Source organism: Sphaeramia orbicularis, chromosome 6 (genome assembly GCF_902148855.1).
Source record: "Sphaeramia orbicularis chromosome 6, fSphaOr1.1, whole genome shotgun sequence".
NCBI classification, from domain to species: Eukaryota; Metazoa; Chordata; class Actinopteri; order Kurtiformes; family Apogonidae; genus Sphaeramia; species Sphaeramia orbicularis.
Genome location: NC_043962.1, coordinates 2,126,614 through 2,148,651, shown reverse-complemented (window position 1 = coordinate 2,148,651; position 22,038 = coordinate 2,126,614). Strand labels below are relative to the sequence as shown.

General features: G+C 42.7%; 1 pseudogene; it reads left to right on the top strand.

Moving 5' to 3' along the window:
- Positions 1 to 22,038, top strand: part of LOC115421684 (CCR4-NOT transcription complex subunit 1-like) — a 969,367-nt pseudogene that overhangs the window by 911,592 nt on the left and 35,737 nt on the right.

Genomic DNA, 22,038 nt, shown 5'->3' with positions numbered 1-22,038 from the left:
ACCAGACTGAACAGAAGAGCAAGTCTGAGCAGGAACACCAACTACAGGTTTAAAGGCTCCTGGAGCCTGAGAACCTCCACACAACTACCACAGAGGAGGAGGAGGAGAAGTATCCACCTCCACACATCCACTACAGGATCTACTGTGGCTTAGAAGAAGATGGAGGAGAAGGAAGAGAGGAGGAGGAGAAGAAGAGGAAGAAGGAGAAGAAGAAGGAGAAGAAGGAGGAGGAGAAGAAGTGGGTTGGGTTTTATATATATATATATATAATATATATATCTATATATATATATATATATATATATATATATATATAATATATATATATATATATGTATTTCTCCCTGGTATTAATCAAGTCTTCTGGTCCTGGTTCTGGTCCTGGTTGTGATGGTTCTCCTTAACAGTGTCACAGGTGCTTATTGGTGTCCTACCTTTCCCGTCTCTCTTTCAAAGTCCACGTACTCTCTGGTTGGAACCTGCCTCTGTTCTCCATGAAGATTGGCCGGAAAGAACTGGAGCGAAAGGTTGGTACCAGTGGCAACGAAGGCCTGAGGAGGAAGAACAAGAGCAAACAGGAAGGGTTAAAGGTGGACGTTTGGGTCTGCAAGGGTTAAAGGTGGACGTTTGGGTCTGCAAGGGTTAAAGGTGGACGTTTGGGTCTGCAAGGGTTAAAGGTGGACGTTTTGGTTTGATCTCTTGGGCCAAACCAGTCAAATATTAGCACAATAACCTATAAATAATGACAACTCCAAAGTTTTGTCTTTATTTTCCAACAAAAAATGACATTAAATCATGAAACTATACTCAGTGAAAAGACACGGTCCAGGGTATGCCCCTTTGTGTGGGCGGGGCCAGATACATGCTGCTTTAGGTTCAGTCAGTGTCAGTCATAGATCAAAGTTCCACTGCTGGGCTGGATCAGTCATTATCAATGTGCAAATTAAAATCCCAAAGAATTCAAACCTTCTCCAGTTTTATTATTGACTAGCTGCATTGTACCCGTGGTGCCATTGTGCGATAGCGCCCTCCCGTGCTGCAACATCAGGACATCAATAGGACGGACGCCGGACACAGAAACGTCCATTACAGTAGGATGTTCAGAAGTCAGTCAAATCATTTCAGAAGGCACCAGCAGGACCAGGGGGACGGAAGATTAAAACCAGTAGAACACACTGGAGGAGAGCACTCTGAACATCTGTGACTCAAATGAGGGAAAGTCATCAGTGCTCATCCTTCTGCATGTGGACTGGTCCTGGTACACAGCAGCAAAGGGGGCGTAAGCAACAGCAGAGCAAAGCAAAACTATGAACAGCACAGAAGAAGAAAATCAAGTTAGAGAAGGAGTGTGTGTGTGTGTGTGTGTGTGTGTGTGTGTGTGTGTGTGTGTGTTGTTGTGTTTTTGCAGTCAGATCAATACTAAAGGCATTAGCGCTGGAGTGTATGAATTATGCATCCTGTCAAATCAAGAGAAAACCTGAATGAAAGAGAAGAGAAAGAAGAGTGGAAAAGAAAGAAGCAGGAGGGAGGGGAGAGGTGTGTAGGTGGAGCGCACTAGAACCACCATAGACACTGAAGTACACGCACACAGTCCCAGAAAGCAGAGTTAAAAGAACACAGAGTCATCAATTCTGCTGGATCTGAAGGATTGGATTACAAGCATCTGAGAGTCATTAGCTGGGGGGGGGGGGGGGGGGGTTACTACTGCTGGAGAGGAGGAGGAAAAAAAGGGGGGGGGGATAGAGAGGGTGAGAGAGAGAGACGGAGTGGTAGAAAAAACTGGTAAATAAATGCATAATATTTCGGATGCCTCATCTGTACTGATCTGAGCTGAAGAGAAGGGATTTCTATTCCATTTATCAGATTCATCTTATTTTTACAGACACGATAAAAGGGTGGAACAGTTTTTACCTCCACCAAGGAGGTTCTGTTTTTGCCAGGGTTTGTTTGTTTGTTTGTTTGTTAGCAAGATAACTCAAAAAGTTATGGAAAGATTTATAATGAAATTTTCAGGAAATGTTGATACTGGCACAAGGAACAAATGATTCAATTTTGGTGGTGATGTGTGTGTGTGTGTGTGTGTGTGTGTGTGTGTGGGGGGTCTTTCTCTGGAAGTCTTCTCTTCACAGTTGAAACTGAGACATGCTTACTTCGACCACTGTTGAGCTGTGCTTGAAGCTGTTGTCCTGTGAGTGGCCTATCACTCAAGCTGCTGGCTGTCATAAACGCTGGAACACCTGCAGGAACTGGTAGCACCAACATTCGAGGCTTGATCAACTTCCACTGCTGCAGAACTGCTTTCAGCTGTTAACCTATTTCTTGTTCACCTTTGTGTATAATTCTGAAATGTACATTATTTTTCAGTTTCATTTAACCATACCTTTTTTTTTTTTTTTTTTTTTACCTCTGGCAGTTCACTGCTTACCTCTGTACCATTTCAGCTGTTCACTGGACTGGAACTGCTGGAATTTCAATCCAAAACTGGAAAAACTGGGGTGTTCTAAAACTTTTGACCAGTAGTGCACATGACATAGAAGGTGGTGTTGAAGGCAGATTTGATTAGATCTAAATGACATAGAAGGTGGTTTGTGATGGGTTTAAAACTGTTGCACCTTCCTGTTCATCAGGGGTTTGAATCAGTGCATTTATGACACTGATGGAAAACACACTGAAAGAGTCAAATCTGTTCAGCATCTGCACGTCAGCCTACTGTTTCAGAGGCTGGGAATGGTGGCCTGATGACATCACAGGAGGGTGACCCTCGCTGGGGGGCGGGGTCTCATTGTGTCTGCTGGTTGTCCTCTCCCACCGACCATGAAAATACACCGAGAGTCTTTAGCAGCGTCTGGCTGACGGATAAATACAGACACATGATGTCACAGACACATGATGTCACACAGACACATGATGTCACACAGACACATGTCATACAGACCAAGGTTATTATCGTTAACGAAAACGAACGAAATGACGAAAACTAAAATTGAAAAAACATTTTCGTTAACTGAAATTAATAAAACTCTAATTAAAAGAAAAAAAACGATAACTAACTGAAACTGTATTGTGAGCTTACAAAACTAACTAAAACGTATAAAAATTATGGATACAATTCCCTTCGTTTTCGTCTTTGTCAATGTCGGATTGATATGAAATTAATTTATTTGGCTCCAGCAGTTTGAGCTGGTGACACCATACGACACTTCACAGTCTGTCATGTCTGGTCACTGTGGTTTCCAGTCGTCTTCTGGTCCCCACTCTACCTGGAACATACAGACTAAAGCTGGGACACAGCAGCACAGTCCTGTCTGGGGTTTACTTAGTGATACATGGGTCGGGTTTTTTTTTTTTTTTTTTGGCGTACCGTGTGTGTGCGCGTGAGTGACAGACAGAGCAGAGCTAAAGGACAGTCAGTGTTGAACTAGCATCCAGGTTAAAACTGGAGAGTTTATCACCATGAAAAGGCCTTCCAAGCCCTGAACTGCACAGTTTAGAAGAGGAGAAAAGAGGAGGATGAAAACTAATCCAATTACAGAGGTATGGAACCTGTTAGAATGTTAAAAAACGTTTGATGTTACTAGCTACAGCTAGCTGAACTGAACTGAAGCAAAGTTGGCTAATAATGGAACTGGAGATGATTAAGAGATGAGATATCTGCTAAGGTGTGGTTTACTGATGAGGAACTGGGTTATATATGTTTATAAGTGGTTTATATATGTTTCTGTCTGCTTTAACTGCTGGTTAGCTGGTTTATAATAGGTTCCTATCTGCTTTAACTGCTGGTTAGCTGGTTATATGTTCTATCTGCTTTAACTGCTGGTTAGCTGGTTTATATATGTTCTATCTGCTTTAACTGCTGGTTAGCTGGTTTATATATGTTTCTGTCTGCTTTAACTGCTGGTTAGCTGGTTTATATATGTTTCTATCTGCTTTAACTGCTGGTTAGCTGGTTTATATATGTTCTATCTGCTTTAACTGCTGGTTAGCTGGTTTATATATGTTTCTATCTGCTTTAACTGCTGGTTAGCTGGTTTATATATGTTTCTATCTGCTTTAACTGCTGGCTGCTTTGTGCATCTCCTCTCATGCTTTGCACATCTTCGCATTGTTTCACGTAAGTGACGTTGTGTATGGATTGCACCCCCCTCAACCTGCTATAGGGAATTTATACATTGTACGGTACATTGTGTCTCTGCTCAGTCCATGAGCCGCCCTAACCCGACCCCCAAATAAAGTGTCCAGGGTAACCCATATCCACGCCTCACTAATTTCTTTGAATAGGATGATGAGGAAGATAAAATATATGAAATAACTAAAACTAATACTAAACTAAACTAAACTAAACTAAAACTAAGCATTCAGAAAAAAACGATAACTAATAAAAACTAACAAACCTGCTCTAAAAACTAATTAAAACTAACTGAATAAGAGAAAAAAAAGTCAAAACTAATTAAAACTAAACTATAATTAAAAATCCAAAACTATTATAACCTTGATACAGACGCATGGTGTCACACAGACACATGATGTCACACAGATGCATGATGTCACACAGATGCATGATGTCATACAGACGCATGATGTCATACAGATGCATGATGTCACACAGATGCATGATGTCATACAGACACATGTCATACAGACGCATGATGTCATAGAGATACATGATGTCACAGCTGCCACCGCAGAAGCAAACCAAATGGACTTAGAAATACAGGGAGGACAGACAGACAGGCCGACGCACAAGCGTCCCATTAAAAGATGGTGAAACTAGAAGTGCCCCCCCCCCCCCCCCACACACACACACACACACACACACACACACACTGAGGGAGTTGCAGAGCCCCGCCCACTGAGGGAGCCACAAAAAATATAAAAATATAATAAGTAGAGCACAGACTCACAACAACAGCAGCAGCAACAACAGCAGCAACAACAGTATCAACAGCAACAACAACAGCAGCAACAACAGCAACAACAGCATCAACAACAGCATCAACAGCAGCAGCATCAACAGCAGCAGCAACAACCGCAGCAGCAACAACCGCAGCAACAACCGCAGCAACAACAACAGCAGCAACAACAGCAGCAACAGCAGCAGCAACAACAGCAACAACAGCAGCAGCAACAACAGCAGCAGCAGCAACAGCAGCAGCAGCAACAGCAACAACAACAGCAACAACAGCAGCAGCAGCAACAACAGCAGCAGCAACAGCAGCAACAACAACAGCAGCAACAACAGCAGCAACAACAGCAGCAACAACAACAAACAGCAACAACAACAGCAACAACAGCAACAACAGCAGCAGCAACAACAACAACAACAACAACAACAGCTGCTGGATGTTGGAAACCACCCCAGAGGAAAAGCCCTGACACTGACCGTCCAATCAGAGTGTGTCCACATGGTCAGCTGACACACGTCTGCTCACTGAACACACCAACACAAGACGCCACAGTTGAGATTTAGTTTAAGTGACAATTTAGGGACCGAAATTGTAGGACCTGTATCATCTGTATCTATCAGCTGATACTCATGTCAAACTACCAGCAGGAACAAAAACATCACTTTTTAAATGTGCACAGCTTTGATTTCAAACGACAATGAGACTTGATTTCACACAAATAATCAGTGGGACAGACGTGCACCTGACAGGAGGAGATGAGGCTGTGGAATCTGTCACATCTTTCAAGTCACTTCTTCAAACACATTTTTATAGACTTGCCTTTATGTGATGTCTGTCCCTTTTTAGTTTACCGGCCAACCGGCTGTTAGCTACTGTCGTCATGCAGCGTCTGTCGTCGTCTGTTACAAAACTTTCAATGTCTATTTTCTCCGAAACTACAATTCCCATTGACTTCAAACTTGGTCTACAGCTTCTGTATGATGATGTTCAACACAAGGGATTGAAATTATTTCGATCCAGATCTGATTCTGGGATTTGGTGCCACTTTGAAAAATGTTCCCATTCTAACAAGATAGGAAGTGGACTGATCCAATAAATCAGTATCAATGAAATCAAGTGTGAATTTGATTTTTTACAGATCTGATTGGAATCTGAGCAAAACATGGACTATTTCTGTAATAGAATAAATACACAGAACTGGGGGAGAAGAAATGGATCTGGATACATTTCCCCAAAGCTTAGAATTTGGCCGGTTAGGATACAGGACCATTGGTCCTATTTTTTTACTTTATCCTGTTTGGTTATTAATTTATATTCTCATACATGATGTTGTTTTATCTCATTCCCTCATTTTTACAGTGATTTGACAGCATCATGTTGTCCCTGCCCTCTTTACTCCCATTCACTTAATTTATTCAAAGTGTCATGTTTTTGCATTTGCTGTCCATATTTCTTTTATTGTGTTGCTTCTGTTTTCGTGTCTTTACTTGCATCTTGTATCCTGCTGTTGTCCTTCTGCTTTGTCTTTCAAAGCACTTTGGAAACTTCATGTGTAAAGGTGCTATAGAAATAAAGTTGTTATTATTATTCATTATATATTATGAGGTCTGTTAGTGTTTAACAGGACTGATCTGGGTCAGTCTGTTAGTGGTAACAGGACTGACCCGGGTCTTTAAAGCGGACTAAAGGCCCAGTACTCACCACCTCGGAGCGTCCATCCCTGCAGGCGTTCTGGAAGCGGGCCTGTCTCTCCTCATGTGGTCGGTCTCTGAATCCAGTATATTTAATCTACGACAGAAACAGGCATTTCATCAACATTTACACTTTACAGTCAGAACTGCACACACTGCTCTAAAGCTGATCCTATTGGATGCATAGAACAGGAGGAGGGGTCTGCAGTTGGAGGGGGAGGGGTCTACAGTTGGAGGAGGAGGGGTCTACAGTTGGAGGAGAAGCCACAGGAATGTGGTTTGATGGGAGAGAAGCAGACGATGAGTGTGTTCCTTCACTGTGGGAAATGTCCCACACATGTTAGAGGACACATGTTATTGGACAGGACAGAGGACACAGGAGCCAAACAAAGACACAGGATGCGTTTAAAGCCCGCCCCCCTGCCGGAGCTTTTCAACCTCCCCCTCCAGGTGTGTAACACGCTTCTCCCCCCCCCCATCACATGCTTGTCCTCCCGCTCTTGTGTCTTTGCTTTCCGTCTCTAACAAAATGGGCTCGGGTGCGCGCACACACACTCACACGCACGCGCACACTCACCTCACACTCCCTGCTCAACTTGCGGAAAAACTCCTCATTCTCAAACTTGCTCCTCTGGTCCGGGACAACCGAGGCATCTTCTGGACCTGGAACTGCCTTTGCGCGGTCTGAAATCAGTCACTCTTCTCCTCCTTCTCCTTCTCAGGCTTTTCTGTGTCTTTCATTCTCTTCCGTGTCTGTTTTTCTTTCTTCCTTGTGTGTTGGAGCCGTGTGCGCTCTCCTCTCTATCTCTCTCTCTCTCTCCTTCCGTACAGATGGACTGTCCGCTCCTCTTCTCCTCCTCTTCTCTTCTCCTCTGGCTCCAAATGGCTCTTATTCAATGACCCACTGCATAGATAAGGCTCCGTCTGACCGTCTCTCTCTCTCTCTCTCTCTCCTCCTCCTCTCTCTCTCTCCTCCCTCCCTGTGTCTCTCCACCTCTCTCTTTTCTCTCCAGACTAGTGTGTGATTTCAACCCAGTGCCAACCCCCCCCCCCCAGTGTGTGTCTTTCTTTTCCTCTTTAAAAACCACCTTACTCATCTCTCTCTCTCTCTCTCTCTCTCTCTCTCTCTCTCTCTTTCAACCTTTAACTTCCAGAAAAGCATTTCTTAAATAAAAAAACTCTAACAATAAAAAACCGTCCAAATAAGTCACGTGTCTGGTACAGTGTGATGCGCTTTGCCGTTACGCACGTGCATTCCCACATCCATCCGCTGATCATGTGTTTATTCTGTTATTGGTCCAAAACAACAAAAACGTGAGCTGTTGTCGAAGTTTGTCCAGAAACAAACAGATCATGGTTTGTTTCAGTAGTTTCACATGTGACCGGAAGTGACCCAAACATATGCATGTATGTTCAGAAGTGCGCGTTCTAGCCTCAGAACAGCTTCAGGTTCCTGTTTCAGCCTTTTGTTTACATTTACAGGAAAAGGTCCCAAAGTCCGACCGTCCTCACTGCACTTGAAGGCATCAGCAGTCTACTTCCTGGCTCCGTCGAGTCGCACTTATGACTGAACACTCAAAATACCCCCCCCCCCCCCCACACACACACACACACACACACACACATACCCATTCACAATAATAATACTACTACTACACACGCTACTCGAGAGCGCCACTGCGCATGCGTCGGGTCTGGACCGCAGAAACTTTATAGGATCCTTATGTGAGAGGTCCAAGACCCAGACAGACAGACAGACAGACAGACAGACAGGCTGTTAGTGTGTCCCCTCCAGTTAGTGGACAGGTAGAGGACCTGGATCTGTTTTCAGGGGGACACCAAGGTTCGAATGGTTTTGGATTTTTCATTCTAGTTTAGTTTTATTTAGTTTAGACTTTTTTCCCCTCTAATTCAGTTCATTTTTATTTGTTTTAGAGCAGGTTTGATAGTTTTATTAGTTTAAATTTTTTTCTAAATGCTTAGTTTTAGTTTAGTTTTAGCTTAGTCGTGTCTTTTCTCTCTTCTCTGTGCTCCTATTCAAATCAATCCCAGACAGGACTCTGCTGCTTTAGTCTCCATGTTTCCAGGTAGAGTGGGGACCAGAAGACGACTGGAAACCACAAGTGAACACAAGTGACGGAGCAAAAAGTGTCATATGGAGACAGCACAGAAAACTGAGAGAGACAAAGAAATCCATTTCGTATCAGTCTGACAAAGACGAAAACAAAGGGAATTTTATCCATAATTTTTATCCGTTTTAGTTAGTTTTGCAAACACACAATACAGTTTCAGTCATGGTTTTTTTTAGTTTACCGGCCCACAGGCTGTTATCTACTGTCGTCATGCAGCGTCTGTCGTCCGTTACAAAAATTTCCATTGTCTTCTTCTCTGAAACTACAATTACAATTGACTTCAGACTTGGTCTACAGCTTCTGTATGATGATGTCAACAAAAGTTAGTGAAATTATTTGGATCCGGATCTGATTCTGGATTTGGTGCGACTTTGAAAAATTTCCCCATTCTAAGAGATAGGAAGTGGATTGATCCAATAAATCAGTATCAATGATATCAAGATGGAATTTGAATTTTTTACAGATCTGATTGGAATATGAGCAAAACATGGACTATTTCTGTAATAGAATAAATACACAGAACTGGGGGAGAAGAAATGACATCTGGATACATTTCCCAAAGCTTTGAATTTGGCCGGTAAGATACAGGACCATTGGTCCGATTTTTTCTTTTAATTCTAGTTTTTATTTATTTCAGTTAACGAAAAGTTTTTTTCAATTCTAGTTTTCATCATTTCGTTAGTTTTCGTTAACGATAATAACCTTGGGACAGACGGGACAGTCCACATCAGTAACATGAAGCATGCACTAAAATATGTTAGGAATATTTTGAAAAAAACTAAGGGGTCAGTTCAGGATTGGACAGATTGAATCAAATAGAACAAACAGAAAAGTGTGTGTCTCATATTTGATTCTAATTCTGATGAAACTGATGATTCCCACTGGAAACAAACGGCCCAGGATCATCTGTGATGAACTCAGGACAGGAAATGAACAAACCTTTGTCACAACTTCTGTATTTTTGACCAGAAATACGCAATCATCGTGGAATTCTACCTCCTCGCCTATCAGGCCAACTATGGTGCAAGCGAAGACGAGTTTCAGAACAAGAGTTTCAGTTCCTCTGAGGTTTGTAGCATCTGACAAACACCTGCCGGTCTGGTCCATGACACTAAGATGACAGACACCGTACAGAAACACAAACATTAGCCAAAAAAAGGTGAACTGATGCTAGCATTGGGCTAACAGTACTGTGGCTAATATTTTTCTTGATGTGACAGTCGACAGTTGTGTCCTGACACCCACCTTTGTACAGACCATAAGTCCTGCTCCCCTGCTTTGCTCCTCATGAACCTGCTAACTGTGGAACCTGATGCTCGTCCTGTTGAACACACATGCAGCTGAACTGTGTACACACAAACATATGAACGGCCTAAACGTGTCCTGGGACGATGGTTTTACCAACATCTGAACGTGCATCCAGTATGTTTGAGCTGGGATATGACATCAGATGGGTCATGAAAGTAGTTGAAGTGATTCTGGACTAAAATTTGTACTTTTATGGTGAAAACACACACACACACACACACACACACAGAGTAAATACAACTATTAGCCTCCCAGAGGAGTTTCATAATAACCCACACAGATCTACAGATCTTAATTAAACTATGAACATGAAGCTGCAGGTTCTGTGTGTGTGTGTGTGTGTGTGTGTGTGTGTGTGTGTGTGTGTGTGTGTGTGTGCGGCATTGTTTCTCTGTTGTGATATGTTTTTGTTGTTTTGTCTGGTGTGTGTGTGTGTGTGTGTGTGTGTGGGTGTGTGTGTGTGTGTGTGTGTGTGTGTGTGTGTGTGTGGTTCTTGCTCATCTCCACCTTCTTCTTCTGCTTTAACAGTGGAACAGAGCTGGACTGATAACACTGGTCAACAACAAATTTATTGTTTCAGTTTTTTGAGCTGGTTTAGGATCATTTTGGTGCTGAATCCAAAAATCACATTAATTTTGCTCAATCAGGTCAACTTTCTGAACTATGCTACATATTGGCTTTTTAACATTTGTGCTTACATTTATGGACATTTTCACATCATATGAGACAAAATTCTTTCATATTTCTTGCAATAAACGAGTTCTGAAGATTTTACTTTTGCCAATTTATGATTAATGTTTTTTTTAACATTACAGGTGAATGAAATGGCTTCGACTAGAAGATCTGGCAAAAATAAGCCTGACGTATTCTGCTCCATCTGCGCTGAATACACCATTGTACCTAACAGGAATCCTGTTAGAAAATGATTTTTTTCTCTTAAAACCTATTTTGGGTGAGAATTATATAAAAATCAACTGATAAAGTCACAAAAATGTCATCAATTTTGTGAGAAGATGAAATTTTTCAAAATCAAATTAGCAAAAAAACCTGACCTGATTGAGAAAAACAGATGTCATTTTTGGATTTAGCGGTGCAAAATGGTCCGAATTCAGTTGAAAAAACCTAGACAACTTGCAAAAAATATTTTTTTGTGACCCAGGGTAATATAAATACTGCTGCACTGGTGCAAAGGTTTGAAGCCTGGTTGAATGCTAATGCTAATGCTAATGCTAAAGCTGTGATGTGTTTGTGCAAAGCAGGCGTTGTGTGATGAAAGGCTGAATGTTTGAAACCTTCCATCTGATCCAGACTCTGAAGACCTGAGGCCACGACATGTGGTCCAGTCCAGTCCAGTCCAGCCATGACACAAACACACTGTATCCTTTTAGAACACCCATGTCATCGATTAGAACCAAGAGGAGGATCACACACACACACACACACACACACACACACACACACACACACACACACTCCTGTCTTAAAGGGGCCTTTTGTGCATCTTCACTGCAGGACAAACATGGTGTGGTTGATGAACAGCAGAAGTGAGCCACTAAAGCTTCATTAATGAGTCCGAGTCATCTGCGGTTGCCATGGTGACAGGACACAGGACTGGACTGGACAGGACTGGACACAGGTGCTAAAGGTTCCACCTCTCACACCTGGAAACACTGTCCTGTTTGTCACAAAGTTCCACCAGAGGATTTCATAGAAGATATCAGACCAGAACACACCGTATTTGAAAACGGTTTATCTGATCAGTAAGTGTTGAGTAGAACGAGGTGTGGTTTATTTAGCTCAAATATGACATGTCCACCCTGTCACATAATCTAATCTCATCTCATCTCATTTCATCCAATATAATATATAATCCTAATCTTGTCCAATCCTAGTCTAATCTGGTCTAATCCTGGTCTAATCCTGGTCTACTCTTAGTCCAGCTTCACTTCAGTTTGTTTATCCGTTTGCACAGATGGTGAAATAACTCCAGAACACAGAACCATCTTCTGTTTGGTTTTCAGACCAATAATTCAGACCAAATGAGCTTCGTTTCCATGCGGATGTGACGACAAATGAACAACCATCGCATCACCACGTCCTTTAGTCTGAAGACACACATCCAAAGGACCGGGGGAGGAAGGGGCGTGTCCAGTGGAGGAAGGGGCGTGTCCTGACGGTTCCTGTGCACAAACTGGGAAGAAAAGGTGAAAAGAAAAGGTGTGGAGGGTTTTATCCAGTAGATCTCTCTCACACACACACACACACACACACACACACACGTCTGTGGGTTCAGAAGCTGCTGCTGCTGCGGAAATGGACTGATAAATATTTCACATGCATCAATAAGAACCAGAGAAGAGCTGAGGATGCACCACACACACACACCACACCACACACACACACACACGCACACGCGCGCACAGACATGCACACACACACACAAACACACGCACACAACAACAGCTCTGTGTGTGTTTGTGCATGTGTGTGTGTTTAAGTATGTGTGTTGTGCATGTGTGTGTTTAAGTGTGTGTGTGTGTGTGTATGTGTGTGTGTTCCAAAGCCCCTCCCCTCCTCTGTCTGTCGTTCATCTGAACTAATGACTGTTTTCCAGCTGCAGCTCCGTCTTCTCTGCTTCTGAACGCAGCCGCAGCGTGTGTGTGTGTGTGTGTGTGAGTGTGTGTGTGTGTGTGTGTGTGTGTGTGAACCCACCTGTGCTCTGCTGCAGCGTTCAAACAGGGTTAGTTCAGTTAAAAAGAGCAGATACATCACACATGAGGGGAGGTTTATTTATTATTCTGAACAACAGCACACATACCAGCACAAGAACACACACACACACACACACACACACACACACACTTAAGCACAATAAAAACACAGCTCAATAGTGGTTGTAGTATGCAAGTCTGAGTTTACACTGTGAACACGAAACTGAACAGTTGCAGGTTTGATCAGTCCAGAACACCTTCTTCCACCCTTCAGTACCATACCACACCACACCATACCACACCACACCATACCACACCACACCACACCACACCATACCACACCACACCACACCACACCACACCACACCATACCACACCACACCATACCACACCATACCACACCATACCACACCACACACACACACCATACCACACACACCACCCACACCACACCATACCACACCATACCACACCACACCACACACACCACACCACCCATACCACCCACACCACACCACACCACACCATACCACACCATACCACACCATACCACACCACACCATACCACACCACACCACACCATACCACACCACACCATACCACACCATACCACACCACACCACACCACACCACACCACACCATACCACACCATACCACACCACACCACACCATACCACACCATACCACACCATACCACACCACACCACACCACACCACACCATACCACACCATACACACCACACCAACTTTATTTATAATGCACTTGAAGAACTTTACAGCTGGCCAAAGTGCCGTACATGAAACATAAAACAAGGGATTAAATAAGTAAATAAGTAAAAACAGTGATAACACAGGGTGCAAAGTGGGCTAAGAACAACAAAATACAACTGTCATCAAAACAAAGACAAATCAAAATCTGATAAAAACAGCATAATATATATATATATATATATATATATATATATATATATATATAATATATATATATATTTATATATATATATAAAGAAACATGTCATTCATTGATTAAGAGCCAATGAGAAAAAGTGTGTTTTTAGTGTGATTTAAAGGCAGACAGAGACTGAGCCTGTCGAACATCTGAGGGCAACTGGTTCCACAGCAACAGAAGAGGCAACGGTCCCACCGAGCTTCTGTTCAGTAGTTCCACTGGAGCCGCTTCATGGCTCTGTTTGTGATTCGAAGTCTGACCGGTGGATTTAGCTGCAACTGGACCCATCAGACCTGCACCTGTTCACTCTGTTGTTCAGTGTAAACTCTCCTCTCTTCCTCCTCCTCTCTCTTCTCTCTTCTTTCAGCTGTTGTCCTGTCAGTCTCCTCTCCTCCTCCTCTATGACCTCCTCTCTTCCTCCTCCTCTCTCTTCTCTCTTCTTTCAGCTGTTGTCCTGTCAGTCTCCTCTCCTCCTCCTCTATGACCTCCTCTCTTCCTCCTCCTCTCTCTTCTCTCTTCTTTCAGCTGTTGTCCTGTCAGTCTCCTCTCCTCCTCCTCTATGACCTCCTCTCTCCTCCTCCTCTCTCTTCTCTCTTCTTTCAGCTGTTGTCCTGTCAGTCTCCTCTCCTCCTCCTCTATGACCTCCTCTCTTCCTCCTCCTCTCTCTCTTCTTCTTTCAGCTGTTGTCCTGTCCGTCTCCTCTCCTCCTCCTCTATGACCTCCTCTCTTCCTCCTCCTCTCTCTTCTCTCTTCTTTCAGCTGTTGTCCTGTCAGTCTCCTCTCCTCCTCCTCTATGACCTCCTCTCTTCCTCCTCTCTCTCTCTCTTCTTTCAGCTGTTGTCCTGTCAGTCTCCTCTCCTCCTCCTCTATGACCTCCTCTCTTCCTCCTCCTCTCTCTTCTCTCTTCTTTCAGCTGTTGTCCTGTCAGTCTCCTCTCACTCCAGCTGTTTTCTGTCCTAAACTCTTCTTCTTCTTCTGTTGTGTCTGTGCTTCTTCCAGACCTCTTCTGTCTGCATTTCCAGTCCAGTTTCAGTGCCTTTGGATGCTGAAGGAAACTGGACTTCCTGACACCTGGACTTTCTTGGACATTTCTCTGGAGGACACACCTCCATTTTCCCCTCTTCTGATGCTCTGTCTCTCTTCTCTGGTTCATTCCTTTTCCTCTTTTCCATTTTTACAGTACCACACTCCTTTCTTCAGTCCAGTCCTGTTCCAGTCCTGCTCCATGGGTCTGGTACCACAGTGTGTTCCACACTCCTGTTCTGCAGACACAGGGGGCCGAAGGAGTTCACAAACGTTGGGACACCTGCAGGAATTGAACCACCAACTTTCCAGACTTGATCAACCTCCACTGCTGCAGAACTGCTTTAAGTTGTTCACCCATTTCTTGTTCTCCTTTTTGTAGAATTCTGAAATGTACATTATTTTTCAGTTTGTTTAACCTACCTTTTTTTTTAACCTCTGCAGTTCACTCTGACCTTTGGGCTGGTGGTGTAGATCTGCACTTCAGTACACTTCCATCTGTACAGGTGGGTTCTGCTGCTTCTGTTCTTCCAACTTTATGGGTCGGTTTGTTGTGTTGTGTATATTGTTGTGTGTATTTTGTGTTGTTTCTTTGTGTTGTTTATATTGTGTTTTGTATTCTGTGTTGTGTATGTTGTGTTGTGTATATTGTGTTGTGTATTTGTGTTGTTTATATTGTGTTGTGTATATTGTGTTGTGTGTTGTGTATATTGTGTTGTTTATATTGTGTGTGTATTTTGTGTTGTGTATGTTGTGTATTTATTGTTGTGTTGTTTATGTTGTGTTGTGTCTGTCTGTGTATGTGAAGGTCAGACAGAGTTGACTGGGGTCAGCACAGTGGACACACACACACACACACACACACACACACACACACACACACACACACACACACACACACTGGCTGGGACATGCAGACTAACTGCACATGGGCTTTTTATGACCTGAGTCTGACTGTCAGGTTACATCAGCGACGGAGAATCAAGCGCCTTCATCACTCAGACATAACTGACTGTGATACCCAACACACACACACACACACACACACAACACACACACACACACCACACACACGTCCTGGTCCAAATTTGTCTCCATCCACGGGATCCACCGTCTGACCAGGAATAAACACACACACATGAACACTTTACCCCAGCCGGCGTCTGCCTTCCTCTGTACTGTACTCCTGTGTGTGTGTGTGTGTGTGTGTGTGTGTGTGGCTGATGTGATTTAATTAAAATACAGGTGAACATGTGACTGTCCTGGTCCATGGACAGTCTGGACTGTTGTGTGTTCTGGTTCTGGTACCTTGTCCTGGTTCTGGTCCTGGTTCTGGACTCTTCAGGCTGTTGAATGTTGTTTGTACAGAAGTTGAACTCATGCCTCAAAACTATGAATAAACTGTGGAAAAATCTGAATTTGGCCATCTGGAGACACTGAGAAAAACACTGAGAAAAACAGAAAAACACTGAAAAACACTGAGAAAAACACTGAGAAAAACAGAAAAAAACTGAAAAACACTGAGAAAAACAGAAAAACACTGAGAAAAACCTGAGAAAAACAGAAAAACACTGAAACACTGAGAAAAACACTGAAAAACAGAAAAACACTGAGAAAAACACTGAGAAAAACAGAAAAACACTGAGAAAAACACACTGAGAAAAACAGAAAAACACTGAGAAAAACACTGAGAAAAACACTGAGAAAACACTGAAAAACAGAAAACACTGAGAAAAACACTGAAAAACAGAAAAACACTGAGAAAAAACACTGAGAAAAACAGAAAAACACTGAGAAAAACACTGAGAAAAACAGAAAAACACTGAGAAAACAGAAAAACACTGAGAAAAACACACTGAGAAAAACACTGAGAAAACACTGAAAAACAGAAAAACACTGAGAAAAACACTGAAAAAAGAAAAACACTGAGAAAAACACTGAGAAAAACAGAAAAACACTGAAAAAAAACAGAAAAACACTGAAAAACAGAAACACTGAGAAAAACACTGAGAAAACAGAAAAACACTGAGAAAAACACTGAGAAAAAACAGAAAAACACTGAAAAACACTGAGAAAAACACTGAGAAAAAGAAAAACACTGAGAAAAACACTGAAAAAACAGAAAACACTGAGAAAAACACTGAAAAACAGAAAAAACACTGAGAAAACACTGAGAAAAACAGAAAACACTGAGAAAAACACTGAGAAAACAGAAAACACTGAGAAAAACAGAAAAACACTGAGAAAAACACTGAGAAAAACACTGAGAAAAACACTGAAAAACAGAAAAACACTGAGAAAAACACTGAGAAAAACAGAAAAACACTGAGAAAAACAGTGAGGAGCAGAAAGAAGCAACAGATGAGTCCAAAGTGACCAGCAATAGAATAGAATAGAATAGAATAGAATAGAATAGAATAGAATAGAATAGAATAGAATGTGTGTTCAGACTCCAGTCAATAATATGAATGAAAACAATAGTTCATAAAATCAGAACAGACATGTTCATAAATCCACTAAACAGTTCCTGTTGACTCTTCTGTTTGTATTCAACAGTTTAATAAATGATCTGCCTCAGATTAAATGTGTTCAATGTTCCAGATTTTAATCAGATTTATTGTTAAACTGATGACCAAACCCAAACCCATACAGTCCATGGACCTGGTCTGTCCACTGCTGTATTCAATATGGGTCCTTAGACCTGGTCCCACATGAACCATGGTGGTCTGGTCCTTCTTGCTGGACTCCCTGTGGACCAGCAGAGGGCGTCATGACACCTTCATTCCTCTGGAGGAGCTCGTGTCACACATGAGGGGATGATGCTGATGCTGCTGAAAAGCCTGGACTGAAGCTGTTTCCGTGGCAACCGGAGCCGCTGCGCCCCGTCACATCCATCCTGTCAGCGTTTTCCTGCATCTGTTTTCAGAGCGTGTGTCTGTGGTTAGTGTCAGCAGAGGTGTTCAGGTCCACATGATACTGCACTGTGTGTGTGTGTGTGTGTGTGTGTGACAGTGATAGTCACACACACACACACACACACACACACACACACTGAACAGGCTCATTTTTGTAAACAAAGTCAAACGGCATGGCTGATGTCAGAGGATTCTGAGCTGCCTGGTCTCCTAGCAACAGACAGACTGATGCTGCGGTGCTATAAATATACTACTGGTGTGTGTGTGATCTATGAGTCTGTCTGTACGAGAGAGAGAGAGAGCGATAGATAGAAGACAGATAGAATGATAGAAAGCGATCTATCTATCTATCTATCTATCTATCTATCTATCTATCATCTATCTATCTATCTATCTATCTATCTATCTATATCTATCTATCTATCTATCTGTCGTTCCATCGTTCTATCTATCGTTCTATCAATCATTGTATCGTTTTATCTATAAACCCTTTAAATACCTCTTAAAACCCGTTTTAATACCTCAGCAGTTTAATAAACCCTTTAAAACCATGTTCCAGATCCAGTCCAAATTGGATGTTTTCACGTCTTACTTTTAGACCATCAGAGGCCATCAAAAAAAAGCCTGAATTAATGCTTAAAACACCTTAAATGCCTCTGAAAACATTTGGGTCTGACTCTGTTTTCGCTCCTTCATTGGTGTGATGAACATGCTGATGGTCCACAGAGTGGATGGACTGGACTGATCCTCTTTGGACCAGTTCCACACTTCTGTTTTCTGTTAATGCGCTGCTCAGTGAATCCAGCAGATGGCGCTGTCTGCTGCGGCCTCTGTAAACAGCAGGAGCTCATTCAACTGCAGATCATCATCTGAGATGCAGAAGGTGTCCCAGTGTGGATCATCCTGGAGCCTGTGGTGGTTGGACCAGGACCAGGACCAGGACCAGGACCGGGTTCATGTCCACTCACTGAACAGACTTTTACCTGGTGAACACGGTTCAACCCAGCGCTGTGTTCTGACAGTAGGAGGCGCTGGACGTGTCAGCTGGGACAATCTGCTGCACAAGTTCACAGTGAGTTCATCTTCTTCTGTGAACACAACATGTTCAGTTCAACTACACCGCTGGCGTATTGCTCCTGCTGGTGACGTATGGAATTACATGTGTTGCTGCGTCGCATATTAAAAAAAATGGACGACACATTTTGAGATGCAAGCACGCATCATGGCAGCCAGTATGTTTGGATCTGTGTTTGCGCCTGCGTCTGCATTTGTCTTTGTGTTGCATTTGCGTCTGTGTTTGCGTTGCATCTGGGTGCCGTTGCGTTGACTATGAAACGGTCCTTAGAACAGGAATGACACACTGCTGAACTCGGTGTCGGACACATCCACTCCACGTGTCCCAGACGTGTTGTAGTTTCTGTACTTATTATTTGCACTCCTTCATATAATGAGGTCAAAGGTCAGAGGAGCGTCCCAAGACACTGCAGAGATCCAGAGCCTCTGAAAGCCGACTTCAGCAGACCAGGTCTTACAGCTGACAACGACACCACTGGAAATCTTCACGTTGCTATAGCAACTGCATTTGATCCAGTGATGGTCCAAAGGTTTCATGTGTTCTCATAAATCTCAGTCACAGGTTCTGGGTTTCGATCCTGTCTGTGTTTCACTCTTTAAACATCTGCTCGTCCTCCTCAGCTCTGCTTCTGTGTTTTTCAGCAGAATCACTGCATTTGGACCAGGTCACAGCCAACAGGGTCAGAAATTCAACTTTCAGCTCTCATTTTTCAAATAGACTCATTATTTAGTTTAAGAACTGTATTGTATGGAACTGTTCACGTTCAATATCACTGATAGAAAAAAGAATATCAATATCAAATCAATATAAAATGAAACCTAAAAAGGACTCATATGTAAATGCACTAAGTTTAATAATATTAGTTCTGTATCAGTGATTTTCAGTCTGTGAATCTGTTGAACTAATTCTTCAACAGTTCATGAATATTCAAAGGTTCTGTCCAGTCCAATTATCAGTCCAATATTCTCTGCTATTATCTGTATCTATCACTGCAGTTGTAAAATGTCGTTCAATAACAGTTTAGGATCATATTTGTCGTGTTTTAGTTCCAGTCAGTCTGTTACTGTGATACTGAACAAAGGTCCAAACTGCTGTCACATGACTGGTACCAAACTTCAACTTTCTTCTGTATGGAACAACCTGGAAACTGTTGAATTTAAACAGAAACAGTCGATCCACACATGCACACCATTCGGGGTGCTTGGCGGTTTTTCTTAAGAATTTATAGGTTGTTCATGTTTTGTTCAAGTACAATTCATAAATGTAAACATTTCATTACGGAATTTAAATTTTTTCACTCAAAAGTTATTATTATCCTATAATTTATTATTTTACTGGACCGACCCGCTTTATGCCATATTAGGCTGGATGTGGAACTGAACTAACATGAGTTTGACAGCCTGTTCTACAGGAACGGACGTCGGAGCAGTTTTTTTTTTTTTTTTTTTTTTGGAGACCGAAAGTTAAAACACACACACACACGGACTTTCTTTGTAGTCATGAAAACAGTGGCTTTTTAATGTAAACACTACATTCGATTGGTTTTTCCAGCACGGACATCCCACATGAAATAACAACCATTCACTAAAGAGGAGTAGAGGGAGAGAGAGAGAGAGAGAGAGAGAGAGAGAGAGAGAGAGAGAGAGAGAAAGAGAAAAGCTGCACGGAAAAAAAGCATTCACTGGGTAAAGAACGAAACAGAGGAGGTAAAAAAAAAAAGAAAGAATGAAGGAAAACAGGAACAGAATACCAACAAAAACAGGTAGATCATGTCATTATACACAGTTTGTTTTGTCTTTTAAAAACTAGAAATCAAAAAGGCAAGAAAGAGAGGTTGATATAGATAGATGATAGATAGATGGATGGGGGGAACATAGATCAGGAATGAATAGATAACAAATGTCCAAATCTACTTCAGTGTGTGTGTGTGTGTATAAGTGTGTGTATAAGTGTGTGTGTGTGTACGTGCTAACTGTGCTTTTCATTGTAGACCTGGTAAGTGTGTGTCCAACTGAAGAGACAGAAGAAGAAGAAGAAGAAGAAGAAAGAGGAGGAAGGAGCAGGACTTTTTACAGCGTTGTAGTGTGAACATGCGGCGTCCCTAACTAGCGGACGCAGCCAGAAAACGTGCTCTCCCCCCCCCCCCCCGCCGAAAAAAGTGGTTTGTTTTCTGAAATAATAAAAAATAGATATCGTTATAATATATTTAATCGTTCTGAGTCAGGCTAAAGTGAGGAGGACACGGGTTTTTTTTTTTCTCTAATGCAGGGAAACAGGCAAAAAACGGTTAAAGGAAGTGGGTTTTTAAGGGGGGGGGGGAGGGGGGGGGGGGGGCAGTTCAGACCATTACAACAACACGGGGTCGGTCTGGCTGAGGTGGCGGTTCCGAATCGGCTCGCTGTCAAACTGGAACCCTTTTGCAAAACGTCTTTTGTATTTATTTAAAAAAGGGACGTCTAGAGAAAAAACGGTCGTGTAGCTACAAAGCACAGAAAGGTTTGGAGACGTCGACAGGATTCGACCGCAGCGTTCACGCCCACGTTGGAATCTGCTCCAATAGTCGGTGGTTTGGTTTGAACAGGCTCAAGTTGCCGCAAGAATTCCAAACTCTCCATGCCTACTTTTTTTTATTGGCCCCGCCCCAATCCCGGTCAGGAGCCAATCAGGGCGCTCGCTCTTGCAGTTCCATCGGTTGTCCTCGCTGTTAGCTCTTTCCTTTTTTTGTTTTTTTTTTTTTTCCTGTCTTGTTAGGCATCTTTTGCAGTTTTTATCAAAACGACTTTTTTTTTTGTTAAATTATGTTGGAACAGTACTACAGTATGTGAAGCTTTTTTTTTCAGTTTTATGAATTAACTGTTCTATTTATACAAAGGCTCGAGTATCTCATGCTATCTGTGTCAAGCTTTAGGAGGGGAAGAAGAGGAGGAGGAGGAGAGAAGAGAAGGGTTGGCAAGAAAAAGAGAGAGGCCCTCTGACCCCGCCCCCCCTTTATGACAACCTCTGACCCCCTTCCCCCGCCCCCTGAAATCAGGACCGCAGGACGCCATGCAAACGAAGGCCGACAAAGAAAAAGATGAAGAAGACGGAAGTGAGAGAAGAAGAGACGTGGGACAGATAGAGGTGTGGAGGACAGGCCATCAGTCCATCAATCAATAAATAAACGAATAAATTAATCAACCATCAGATGATCAAAGCAGGAGTGAGTTCCTTACATGGAGGATGTTAGTAGGTCTAGAGGTTAGAACAGTGAGGAACGTTAGAACGTGGACCTGCGATCTACAGTCCAGTCCCACCCCGGACCACCTTTAACCCCTCTCCTATTGGCTGGA